This window comes from Lutjanus erythropterus, chromosome 8 (assembly GCF_056507025.1).
Source record: "Lutjanus erythropterus isolate fLutEry1 chromosome 8, fLutEry1.hap2, whole genome shotgun sequence".
NCBI lineage: Eukaryota > Metazoa > Chordata > Actinopteri > Lutjaniformes > Lutjanidae > Lutjanus > Lutjanus erythropterus.
In genome coordinates, this window is record NC_139324.1 from 1,067,134 (window position 1) to 1,080,027 (window position 12,894).

The following is a 12,894-nucleotide window of genomic DNA, read 5'->3' on the forward strand; positions in this document are numbered from 1 at the left end:
ATTGGTTCCATTGGAAATGGTGTTTACTGCGTATTTCACTCCTGATATGTCTTGTAACACATGAAAAACAACACATGGACATGTTAACAAAGTTAAACTGACTCCAGATACCATACTCACACAAATCTTACACACATCACATGCACGACTGCATAAACACACACAAATACAACATACCTCTGCCTGCTGACGTTGGTTTTATTGTACTGGATTTGGGCTGGTTTGGTCACACAGACCTGACAACCCTGTCAGCCAGCCAGAGTAGCAGAGTTAGCAATACTGAGCATCCAAATCAGCTGTTACTAGTTAATTTCTACAGAGTGTAGGAAACAAGCCTGAAAGCAAGAGCAAACATATGGTTTTAAGTTAAGAATGTGACGTAAAATTGATCAGTTTAATTTAATATTACCTCCATTGTAATGCTGATTTCCATTAGCGCATTAATGCTGATTATTCAGATATTTTTAAAAAATGGTCGAGCATTGATAAAACAAATCATGAGACTTAAGGGCTCCATGTTAATGGTTTTTTGCAAGTGGATCAGAAATCTACTTGTGTGAAGTCAATTTTTACTTGCCCCTGTACAAATTATTTTATTTATTTGTGGTTATCAAATAACAACAAAGACTAAATTTAATTGCCATGTTTAATCTAGGGCTGCAATGTATAAAATGTCAGAAAATAGTGAGAAATATCCAGGCCAAAGTGATTTCTTCATGTCTCATTTTGCCAGTCTACCAGCCATACATATGTTCAGTGTCTTATAATAAACAGAAAAAGATCTGGGCCAGGTCCGGCAAGTGAGTTTACTTGGCCATCATGGCATTTAACTTGCAGCAGGCAAGCATGCAATCCTTATTGTTGAGCCCTGTACTTCTACAATCTTTTTTTTCTCCCATGCCCAAGACATGTGTATGCTTTATAATCATATATCTTTTACCCTGTAGACTTGGATTAAGATAAGAATTTCCGACCTTTGGGTCCACTCAACACACTAAACATTAAGTCTTAGTTAAGGGAAAGTCCTCTGACTATCAATAGCAATAAGAAGCACAGTTCACATGGTGAACAAGAATATAGCCAGTGGTTATTACTTACAGTAAGTAAGACACAGCTTGTACACAACCATTAATCCAGGTATATTGACTGACTAATGGCTGCTTTGACTTCAGGCATTCAAACAGTGCTCCTGTGAGTGAATGAGGTAAACAATTCACTATAATGACTGCCAAGGGCAACTCTGAAGAGTCCAAGTTCAGTCATGCTTGCAAACTCCATGACAAAAGGCACAGCGGTAGTGATCCTACCTGTGCTGAAGTAATGGAAATAATTGACTTTTTCTTTTATACCCTGCTGCTGTGTCTATGCTGATTAGTTAGTTACATTTGTAAAATTATAAGTTGTTAATTATAATTGTGTTTTTCAGCCCCAGGCTCTAAATTATGCCCTGTGGAATGTGGTCAGTGACCTGTGACCTGCTCTGATTCCTCCCCGCCCCCCTCTGACCCAAAACCTCACTTCACACAGCACACCAGTCAGGGTTGATTTATTCATTATAATGTGGTGATAAAAAGCACTTGGCTAATGTTGAGATAAATCCCTTCCTGTCAGAGTTAAGTTCAGACTTTTAAGATATTTTTGAAAAGTTTTCCAAGCTTTGCATGCAGAAAATTTGCCATGTTATGTGGCCTCCGTCTGATCTTGAAACTGCAATGTCACAGTGCCAAATTGTGGCTTTAATGAGCCTCTAGTAAGTGTGTTTGTTGTGTGACAGTTATTTTGAGTTGAGTATTGAGTTGACTTTTCCCCCCCTGTTTACAGAGCTAATATGGCCAATATTAGGCTGGCTGTCTAAAATCAATTTACAGTGTGAGATTAAATATGGATGCATCCATTGTGAAATTCTGGGCTGATACGGTTCTGATGCATAAAACATGAATTAGGCCGTGATTTCAAACTTGAAAGCTGTAAGTTTTGCCATGTTTTATGCTGTTTCAGTGTTTATTTTATAGGTCCGCCTGTCAACTTTGGTGCCAGCATGTTGCTAATGTGGCTGCTCCCACATACTGGGGCGATGGTGTACCAGTGATGTGGTGTTGTACGGAAGCTGGCTGGTTCGGCTTCGTGATCCTTGTTGCCACTGTGCACATGTGTTGCTGCTGTATGTAATGCTAATTTACTTTATAGACATGCCCTGAAGGTAACAATATAGGTACATGTGGAAAAAAAATGTCAAATTGCAGGAATTCATTTCCATGGTGATGCTGTGTTACTTTGAGTAACACCCATTTAGACTGCATGTAGAATCACTCGGTGCACTGTGGCCAATTTAGTTAATCGAGTGGTAACATACCATTTTTTTTCACCCATCAACAAACTGATTGGTTGATGAGTATGTCGACCAAGATTTTCAGCCCTACATCAGCCAGTGAATGTCACCTTATTTGCTGAGTGGCCAGTTGCAGTCAGCATGGTGAATATTGGCTGATACCGATGTTTAGATGATAAATTGGTGCGTACCTTATATCAATATTTAGTTCCACTCCTCTGCTCTCTTGCAAACTAGTTTTCATGCACTTGATAAAGTTGTACTAACTGAAGTCGGTGTGAGGTGTGTTTAGGGGTGGTGAAAAAAATCAATTATTAATTAATCGCGATTATGTTATGGATGAGTATGAATCGATTATTAAATTTTCAAAAATCGATTATTTTTTGCATTATTTTATTTTGCGTAGAGTTACACCGATCGACCGGCCAGAGACCAGAATCAGCGTCACATATCTGATTTTAAACCCATCACTGTCACACACATGTTCTGCACGATGGTCACGTCATGTGAGACAAACTAACCGTGACATCAACACAGCGCTGATAACAGCTACAGACACTCTGACACATGCTTGCATGAAGTTGATGTTAGCGACAGATTCCAAGAACAAGATAAAGAGAAGACAGACAGTCTACAACGAGACAGAGCAGCTGACAATGTCGCAAAACAGCCGTAAACTATGTAGCTCTTCAGGCTAATGTTAGCCAGCAGCAGACTGCTGTTCACAGACTGACAGTTAAAATCTCACCTCCTGTTCTGGCTGAAGAATAAACAACCTGTGTTGATGTGTCTCAAACATTTTCTCATCCAGACTCAGTTAACTTCTGCATCTGTTTTTCTCACGGCAAAGTTTTACCGTAGCAAGCTGTTGCAGAGCGTCTGTCTCTGGTTTGTTTACATCTGCTTCCACAGGAGATCATGTGAAATCGCGTCCTGCGAAATCTTGCGGAATTCCATGGTCTTGCGAGATCACATTTAGCTGATTCATAATCTTAATGTAAACCTATAATAAGCCCTGGCTGTAACCTGGAGGACTTTGAAGAAGATTTAAATAGTATTTAATGAATATTTAATAGTCAGTGTCATATTATGAACATCTAATTTAATTTTTACAAGAAAAGTTGCAAAAATGTTTGTGAAATCGGAAATTGGCCTCGGCTAAGAAAATTGCAATCGGTGCATCTCTAATTTTGCAAAAATGTTATCCCGCAGTCAACGGAAGTTGAACGTCACGTGAGCGCGCCCAGTTCCAATTCACAAGTGCGTGCAGCGGCCAGAGCGAGTGAGCTGTACGAGCAGGTGTGTAAAATGGACGAGGATCAACCAGCAATGAGCAACCAACTAGGGCTGCAACGGATTGCAGTTGATTCGTGTCCCCTACAGATCACCCTCTACGGTTCGGCATGCATGTGATCCACGGACCACATGTGAGCATCATAGTTTTACTGTCACTGTTACTTTTGTATAAGATATAATACCCGACATCTCAATGCAGAGTTGCAGTGAACAGACAGGACAGATGCTGCTGTGTGCAGCACATCTCTGTGAAGAGCAACTGATTTAAAAGCCGTCTCATTGCCTTGAGTGAAATCCAGACCATACCTTTTTTCACTGATGTAACTATGCTATCACCAAAGAAACAGATCATAAAACTGTGGTGTTCATTGAAACTTTGTTGATATCAGCTGTCTTAACTTCTACACAGCTCCTCTCTGCTCACCGGTGCAGCTCTGTCTCGCCCCGTCTGTGACACAGTGTGTCTACTGATTGATTGATCATGACTTCTAACCAATAAAATGTGCTGTGCTGTAGGTGGGACATTGAGCCATACTACAGAGCATAGTTGTGTATTATACTGTACATTGTATAATGATCTAATATATATATAGTATATACACATAATACAGCACTATATAAGTTTGAAGTTTTTAATATTATTACCATTATCATTACTATTATCATTATTATTACATTTCATAACTATGGTGATAATTAGAGACAGACAAAGATCAAAGACAAGTGCATTTTTAAAATAATTTAACTCTAATCCCACCACTTTTTTTCTTTTTTGCACTGCACAGGAAGTGCTTTGAGTTGTTAATCAATAAAAGAGTTAAGTTTTTTTAATGGTGCAATAACTTTGTGGTGTATTTTGGGTTACTGTTGTCAAATGGAAAATCAATAATCACTAATCGAGAATCGTCAATAATCGAAAATCGGTTGGTAATCGAATTGGGACCTCAATAATCGTAATCGAATCGGATCGGGAAACCAGACAGATTAACCACCCCTAGGCATGTTCTGTGCATTCTTCTTGTTGTTGTTGTTGTTGTTCTTCTTCTTCTTCTTGTTCTTCTTCTTTTTATTATTATTATTATTATTATTATTATTATTATTATTATTATTATTATTATTGTTATTATTGTTGTTGTTAAAACTAGAGCTGCAACAAGTAGTCCATTATTAAATAAATCTCTGACTATTGTGTAAAACACATTGTGTAAAAGTAAAAATTCTCTGTTTTCTTTGCTCCTCTATGACAGTTAACTAAATATCTTTGGGTTGTGAGTGAAATGACATTTGGGGACATCATCTTAGGTTTTTGGATACACTGATCAGCATTTTTCACCATTTTCTGCCATTTTAAAACAAACAACTATTAATTGATTAATTCAAGAAAATAATTGACTGATTAGTTGCAGCTGTGATTAAAACTTACTATTTAAAAATATGTAGGTATTTTTTTTATGCAGATATTTTTATTTTCTGAGCTATTTTACAGTCTTTATCCAATGGCAACTGCACCCCCAGGGTACCAGTACCCCGGTTAGGAATTACTGGTCTAGATGACACCTTGTATCATGGTTATAGGGATGGAAAATCCTTTTATTGTTGATATAAGAAAAACACATATTATTGCCCACCACAGCACAGATGTGCTCTATATTTCAACCAGCTTGATTCCTATGCTGTTGGGAAGTAACACCATAGAGACACTTCTAGACATCTCGTATGACTTCTCCTGGATGTGCTGACTTGTCTGGTGGCACAGACAAATAGCTGGCACAGAGACGTGTAGGACTGTGGGTACACGGAGAGCGGTGGTAAATGAACGCTGTAACTCTGCCAGCAGAGCTGTGGTTGACGTAATGAAGTGGTGCTAAAGTGTTGAAAATAGACACTTAAGTGAAGGAGCCAAGTGTCAGTCATTCTGTGTCTAAACAGTCGGTGTTAACGCATGATTTAAAGGGAGCATTTTAGAAGAGGCTTTAGCTGTTCATTACTTTTGTGCAAGACCCGGCTGAGACTGAGGTTGCGATGCAGTTCACACTGTTAGAATTTTAATCACTCAGTCACCAAGTATTAGAATTGTTGACTGATTGATCTTAAAGGCTGTACCGTGTGTAGAATGCATTTGTGCCGAATGTCTTTGCTTCTCTGGGGCGTATTTACCTTGCCAAATAAAGTGCTCACCCTGGGATCTTTTTACATACCATTTCCCCTTTTTTCACGCTGACATTTGCATTGAAGGTGTGCTCAGGTGCTCAGGTCCTTGTGTGTGTGTGTGTGTGTGTGTGTGTGTGTGTGTGTGTGTGTGTGTGTGTGTGTGTGTACTGCTTGTGGTTTGCGTCCCAGATGAAGAACAGAGCTTGGATGCTCCTGTCAGCAGTGCTCAGGGAGGCCCACGATGCAGAACTTTGAAGAGCGGTAACAATCGGCCAAAAAGTAAAATCTAAGTACACTAGCAAGACTTTGACCCAGATGAGGGGGAATGTGCGCTGTGTGTGTTTTGAATCAAGGGGTTGTTGTATAATGGCAGTATGTGGGCTGACAGAAGAACAGAACACAACACATTTGCAAGAATAGCATTTAGTGAAAATGATGCATTAAAGCAGGGTTCTTCAATGTTTTTCAGGCCAGGGACCCCCTACTATATATACTACATTGAATATTTTCGGGTATTCTCTGGTTTGCACATACCTTTTACTACCAAGTCAGCATCAGTTGCAGCATGGCTGATGTTAGCTGTGTTAGCTTCTGCATCTGCACCTCTCACCAGTAGTCTTTGAGGTGGAGGGTGTCTTTTGCTTGTGAAGTTACAAAATGATCCATTGTGTGATACAGAGTGTCTGTGCACTTGGAAATAATAGTACAGCTTATTCCTGGTAGCTGTGGAACAGTGATTATTAGCTATCTCACACATTTGAAAATGGTATCCTTTCCAGAAACACAACTGATAAATGTTAAATAATATTAAGCATTGATGTTATGTTTAAAATGTCATAAATAGCTTCATTTAACTGTTTTTTTTTTTAATTAAAACTGAAAATGGCATGTCATAATGTGAACATTCTGTTAGGGCTACATTCCACCAGATGTGGCTGTGTTGCATTACGACTGTGCAAATACATGCCAAGTCTATTTTTGACGGATGCCAAGTCAATTAGCACAGAGCAGATCGAAGGGGCAGGAAGTCAGACACAGAAACGGCAGAGAGGATCCAGTAAATCTTCAAAATAAAATACCCTGTGCAGACTGACGATCATAGACAGAAAGAAACAATTTAACCACATACCCTGCTTATCCATGAAGAGGAAGGAAAGAGGATCTAATCAACAAAATCTAAGCTAGTGAACATAATCAGGCGGGCAAAAGACTCCGCTGCTGAAACGCTTCTGAGACACTGCTGGTGGGGCTTGCAGCAATGCAGAGGATGTATCAGAACCGTGGTGCAGACGTATTGTGCTTGGTGGAATCAGCTGGTTAGCTCTACTGCCATTCCCACTCAGAATCAGTTTTTAGCCACGTTGAGTTCATCGTTTTGGTTCACTCCTTTTATATGATTGAATTCAAAATGCACAAATAACCCTCTCTATATATGTTTATATATGTAAAAACCTGGGAAAGCCACTCTGGCACATTAACTCACAATAGCTGATAGAATCACCAGTGTCATGTGACGAGTAGCCAGCATAAAAAAAAGTAGCTTCTGAAGAGAGTAAAACACAATCTGCTACCATATCTACCAGCTGTTGCTAACTTTGCTAGCTAGCAAAGTTTGCACCGTTTGCATTTGGCTGTTTTTCCAGTTGCTTTTATTCTGTTTTTCATTCATGAAACTGAGTTGTCCAGTGGTAGGTTAATAACTAGACTTGCACCGATTAATCGGCAATGCTCGGAATCGGGCCGGTTTTCACGTGACTGGCCTTGACCGGTGACCGGCCGGTCAGCGTCACAAATCCGGTTCTGTGCCCGTCATTGTCACACACATGTTCTGCACGATGGTCACGTCATGCGCGCAGCAGACAAACTGACCGTGACGTCAACACAGCGCTGATAACAGCTACACACTCTGACACACGTCTGCTTGAAGCTGGTGTCAGAGACAGATTCCAAGAACAGGATAAAGAGAAGACAGACAGTCTACAACGAGACAGAGCTGACAATGTCGCAAAACAGCCGTAAACTCTCTCGCACTTCAGGCTAATGCTAGCAAGCTAGCAGCAGACTGCTGTTCACAGAGGGACAGTTAAAATCTCACCTCCTGTTCTGGCTGAAGAATAAACAACCTGTGTTGATGCGTGTCCTCAAACATTTTCTCATCCAGACTCCTTTAACTTCTGTGTTTGTTTTTCTCACGGTAAAGTTTTAACTGTTGCACCGCGTTAGTCTCCATCCGCTTTACATCCGCTTCGACAAAAGATCACGTGAAATTGCGTCCCACGAAATCCCGCGAGATGATATCGCGAGATCACGTTCACCCAATTGATAATCTTAATATAAAATTATAATAAGGCCTGGTTGTAATCTGGATGATTTTGGAGAAAGTATTAAATGAATATTTAATAGTCAGTGTCTTATTATGAACATATTTACAAGAAAAGTTGCAAAAATGTTTGTGAATGCTGTCAATCACCGTTCTTAGAAAGACTGAAAATCGGAACCGGCCAAAATCGGAATCGGTAGGTCAGACCCATCAAAAATCGGAAATCGGAATCGGCTAAGAAAGTTGAAATCGGTGCAAGTCTATTAATAACTTTACTTAACTCTATACCTCAGTTTGCACTGCCTAATTTAGATGAAATCCTGGTCCATTTGTAGCCACTTGTGTTTTTCCATTGACTTTGTATGTGGTCACACACCCCAGGTGGTCAGATATTTGGCAGGCCAAGGGTGGTTCAACGCTCTTGTTCCTCCTTGAATTTTAAGTAGTTCCTGCGGGTTTTTTGGGTATTACTCAAGCTCTTCTCTGCATGTTTTTACTGGTATCGGCTGTCTGTGCACATGTAGAGTGTATCTACAAAATTCTGCACTTAAAAAATCTTTTCACATCATTGGTCATCATAGGACAGGTACCTGCCAGCCCTCAATGGGTTTCAAGTATCAAGCAGTGCAAACTCTCAACTGACTATCCCTCCTTAAGAAACTAATCCTCATTTCATTTTGAAGCCTGTCAAGCCCAGCTCTCTATCTACCCCTGTTTCAGAATTCCCACCAAAGTGTCAGACAGCAGGCGGGGGCTTTCCTTGGATTTGAAGATTTTTGATAAAGGTATGTGGTGAACTGAAAGTTACCTGCCGCCCCATATTGCATTCCAGTGGATGCTTTAGCTGTGGGGAAACAGTGCGTCCTCTGTGCTACGTCTCCGGGGAGGCCTATCATTTCACTCCTACCTGCCGGTGCTGACCTGCACATGGGCCGCAGAACAAGACCCTCTCTGTGTGTTCCTGTGTGGAAAGGTGCCCAGTGTGTGCTTGACCCGGGAGAGGGTTGTGATGCCTCAGCAAGGTTAACCCCCGTCATTTTACCTTTTAATGGCTGTGCACACAGGAATTTATCCTTTTATTTCAGAGCAGGAAGCTTCTTCAAACAGACCCATTCTTCACATGACAGTCTTGGCAGAAAATGCTGCATTTATCTTGACGATGCTATGTGGCGGATTCAGATAATAGCAGAAGATATAAAACAGGTAGTGTAAATTGAATCCATAGACTTAAATTGTCTACTTACTGCATCTGTCTATCTTGATGTGGTAAACCGCTTCCACATGCTGCTCCCAGCTGGTTAAACCAGCTCTGACCAGCAAATATTATTATTATTTTTTTGCACACTTTTAAATGCTTGTCTGCTGCTCTGCATCCTTCCCAACAAACCTCCCTGTAACTGGATAATTTGATCCAACTTAATAAAAGATGTGTGCACAGCAATCCTAAAAGTTTTAAAACATGGAGAGAGTGAAGAATCAGGAGACAAGTAGATTGATCAAAGCAGTTTATTTATATTGAATCATGGGGCTGGCATCTTCTGGTTAGTTGGTTGATTACTTGATCTTGGTTGATTGGCTGATTATACTCTTATCCAACCAAATTCTTATTGATTTGGCAGTCGCTGGTGTTTCTTTCATAAGGAGAGAAGCACTTGTTAATGCATTATTGTCAGGGTGCAGGAGGGACATGTGCAGACCTGATGTATTTTACTTTTGAATGACAGGCTATTTACTGAACATTTACTGGTTTAAACTAATGACACAATGTCAAAGTAGCAGCACAAATTGCTTCATCATCACAGCCTCAGAGGACAGAAGAGCTGAGAAGAGAAAGTTTATTTTTGATGACAACGAGTGGATTTTACTCTGTTGGACTGCTCTCTTAATGAGTACTGGGCGGTAACAGTCCAAACTCAATGATTGATCGATACTGGCTGTCTGTGACCTGACCTCAAACTCGAGAGCTTTAAGTTTTCCCATATTTTATATTGTTTTAGTGTTTTATTTTGTAGGTGCCCTGTTGAATTTGGTGATAGCATATTGCTAATGTGGCTATTCCCAAAAGGCTTAGGGATTTTGGACTAAAATTGTAATATTGATGGACAGTCAAAAGGAACTATGTGAACGTGAAACCTCATTTGCAGCCAAGTGAATAACGAAAGTGGTTTGTTGGAAGCTGGTAACCCTTAACATTCTTTTCATGTTGCTATCAATGATTAGTGATATCAACTGAAATCAAACATTTAATCATGATAAAATGATCGATTTTGCCAGCATATTGTCAGCCAAAAGGAAGCTAGCCAGACCTCTGAAATATTAAAACGGGATTTTGGCAAGCTTCTCCACTTGCTGAACGGCTGTGGAAAGTGTGTTTTTATCTCCAGCCCCATACCTGCACTTGGCTAAAGTGTCGGTCGTTTTAGCCGGATTCTTAGCCTTCACACATGGCTCCAGTCTGCTTGCACGGTGCACAACATGCTGTATATTGACAATTTTAACCTCTTCTGGAACCGTCCGTCTTTTTAGCAAAAGGACTGTATCCATCCCAGCAAGCTGGGTGCTTGTATTTTAACGCACAACATATTCCATTCAGTTTTTAATGCTCATGCAGTTTGACTGTATCCCGCCACATGTCCAGGTGACCAGAGAGGCTCTGTCTCGACACTGGTCACCTCTGGTCAGGCTGACTTCTTCCCCGTCCCGCCCTCATCATCACCTAATGAAGGTACAGGCTTGATAGCTCCCCCTTGTGCCCAGATGCACTCTATGCTGATTGTTCCAATTATAGGTCAGAGATCACAATATAGGTGCAGGGCACGTACACAGAACAGTTTCAGACATCCAAATAATATTGTTGCTGTACCTCGCCAAATTCAATCACAGCCAGTTCCAGCCACAAGTAACATGGCCTTACTTAATGTCGAATCACTCACCACAAAGTCCTTTACAATTAATGATTTAACCTCCGATATGTGTCTTGACCAGTGTTGGGCACGTTACTTTAAAAAAGTAATTAGTTATAGTTACTCACTACTTCTTCCAAAAAGTAACTGAGTTAGTAACTGAATTACTCTATAGTAAAAGTAACTAGTTACCAGGGAAAGTAACTATTTCCGTTACTTTAAAAAGAAGTTGTTGTATGTCAAAGAATTTGAAATTTTCTGAGCAGTATTCGAGTCAGTTGAATAGAGAAGAACAGACAGGTAGTTGTGTTATAGAACCTTGTAATATTTATTGCACCTCACCAGCAACAGATTTATCCTACACTTGAAGTGCAACAAAAATAAACAGTAAACAATATAATAAAATAACAATCAGCGGTTTGTGTGTGAAAACACCGGCTCTGATTGGCTTACCATGACACATGACTCTAACCCTCAGCCAATCACAATCACTTCTATCACATCTATCCAGGGGGTGCATTCAGGTAGCCTCGTCCCCCTCCTCCTCCTGTCAGCCTCAAAGCGTCTGCCGTCCTCAAGATGGAAGCAGCATTCTTGCTGGCTGACAGTGGGGGATGGGAACGAGGCTAGCATTCAGGTGTAGCAAACACAGAAACGTTAGCAAGCTTTGGAAAGCATTGTCTAATTGAATGAGCAGGGACAAACAGCCTGGAGTCATAAGAAGTACGTGCGCTATTCTCGAACCTGAACGCACCCCAAGTCTTGGATGACAAATAAACAGAGCAGAGTAGACTCGCTACGGCTGGTAGTTTCTTCAATTTATTCAGAGTAAGTAACGCACCGCTTTTGACCGTCAGTAACGGTAACGGCGGAAAAAATAATTAGTTAGATTACCCCGTTAGTGAAAAAATAACGCCTTTACGTAACGGCGTTATTTATAACGGCGTTATTCCCAACACTGGTCTTGACTTCATATTTCACATGGCTTAGCTCTGATGGTGCTGCTGTCCTTATTGAAACTTGGCCACAAAACAAACAAAACAAACAAAACAGCTTCAGCTGTCCAAGAGTTTGAACTTGATTTTTCCTCATTTGAGTACATTGCATTTACTGTAAAGGCTGAGCCAGTGATACTCATTCTTCCAGTATACTGCCCTCCAAAGCTGTGGACAGGTTTTCTTTCTGAGTTTTCTGAACTTTTATCTCTCATTATCACAAACTATGATAGAATCATTGTAAATGGTGATATTAATATCCATGTCAATAACTCATCTGACCCCAAGACCAAAAAATTCCTCAATATCTTGGACAGCCTTGAACTTAAACAGCATGTTACTGCCCCCACCCATAAGCATGATAACACATTGGATCTAGTTATTTCCAGGGGAATCTCTGTTACCGATCTATCGGTGTGTGATATAAATGTGTCCGATCACTACTGTGTATATTTTGAAACCATAATTAAGAGAAGAAATTTAAGTAACGCTGTAGAGTTACAATTTGCTGAGCTTGCAAAATCCCTAGATCAAGATATTTTTAATCATCCTATAGATGCAATGGTAGACTCATTCATTAGTCATTTGGCTGACACACTGAATAAAGTAGCTCCTATGAAAACTATAAAACGTTCTCACAATAAACCAAGGCCCTGGATGAATAAAGATATTCATGCATTAAAGCAGTCATGTAGGAAAGCTGAAAGAACCTGGAGAAAAACGAAGCTAGAGGTACACCACAAGATCCTCAGAGAAAAAATTTTGTTGTATAATAAAAATGTCTGCACACAGAGACGGATCCATTTCACCAAGATCAGTGATGAGAATAGTGGAAACTCCTATTCTCAACCATCAGTAGACTTCTACACCAGGTTCCCTCTGGCCCCACGGAGGCTTCTG

General features: G+C 40.3%; 1 protein-coding gene across 1 annotated transcript in view; it reads left to right on the top strand.

Moving 5' to 3' along the window:
- The window catches only part of tns1b (tensin 1b), a 311,171-nt gene that overhangs the window by 1,142 nt on the left and 297,135 nt on the right, over positions 1 to 12,894 (top strand). The window lies entirely within an intron of this gene.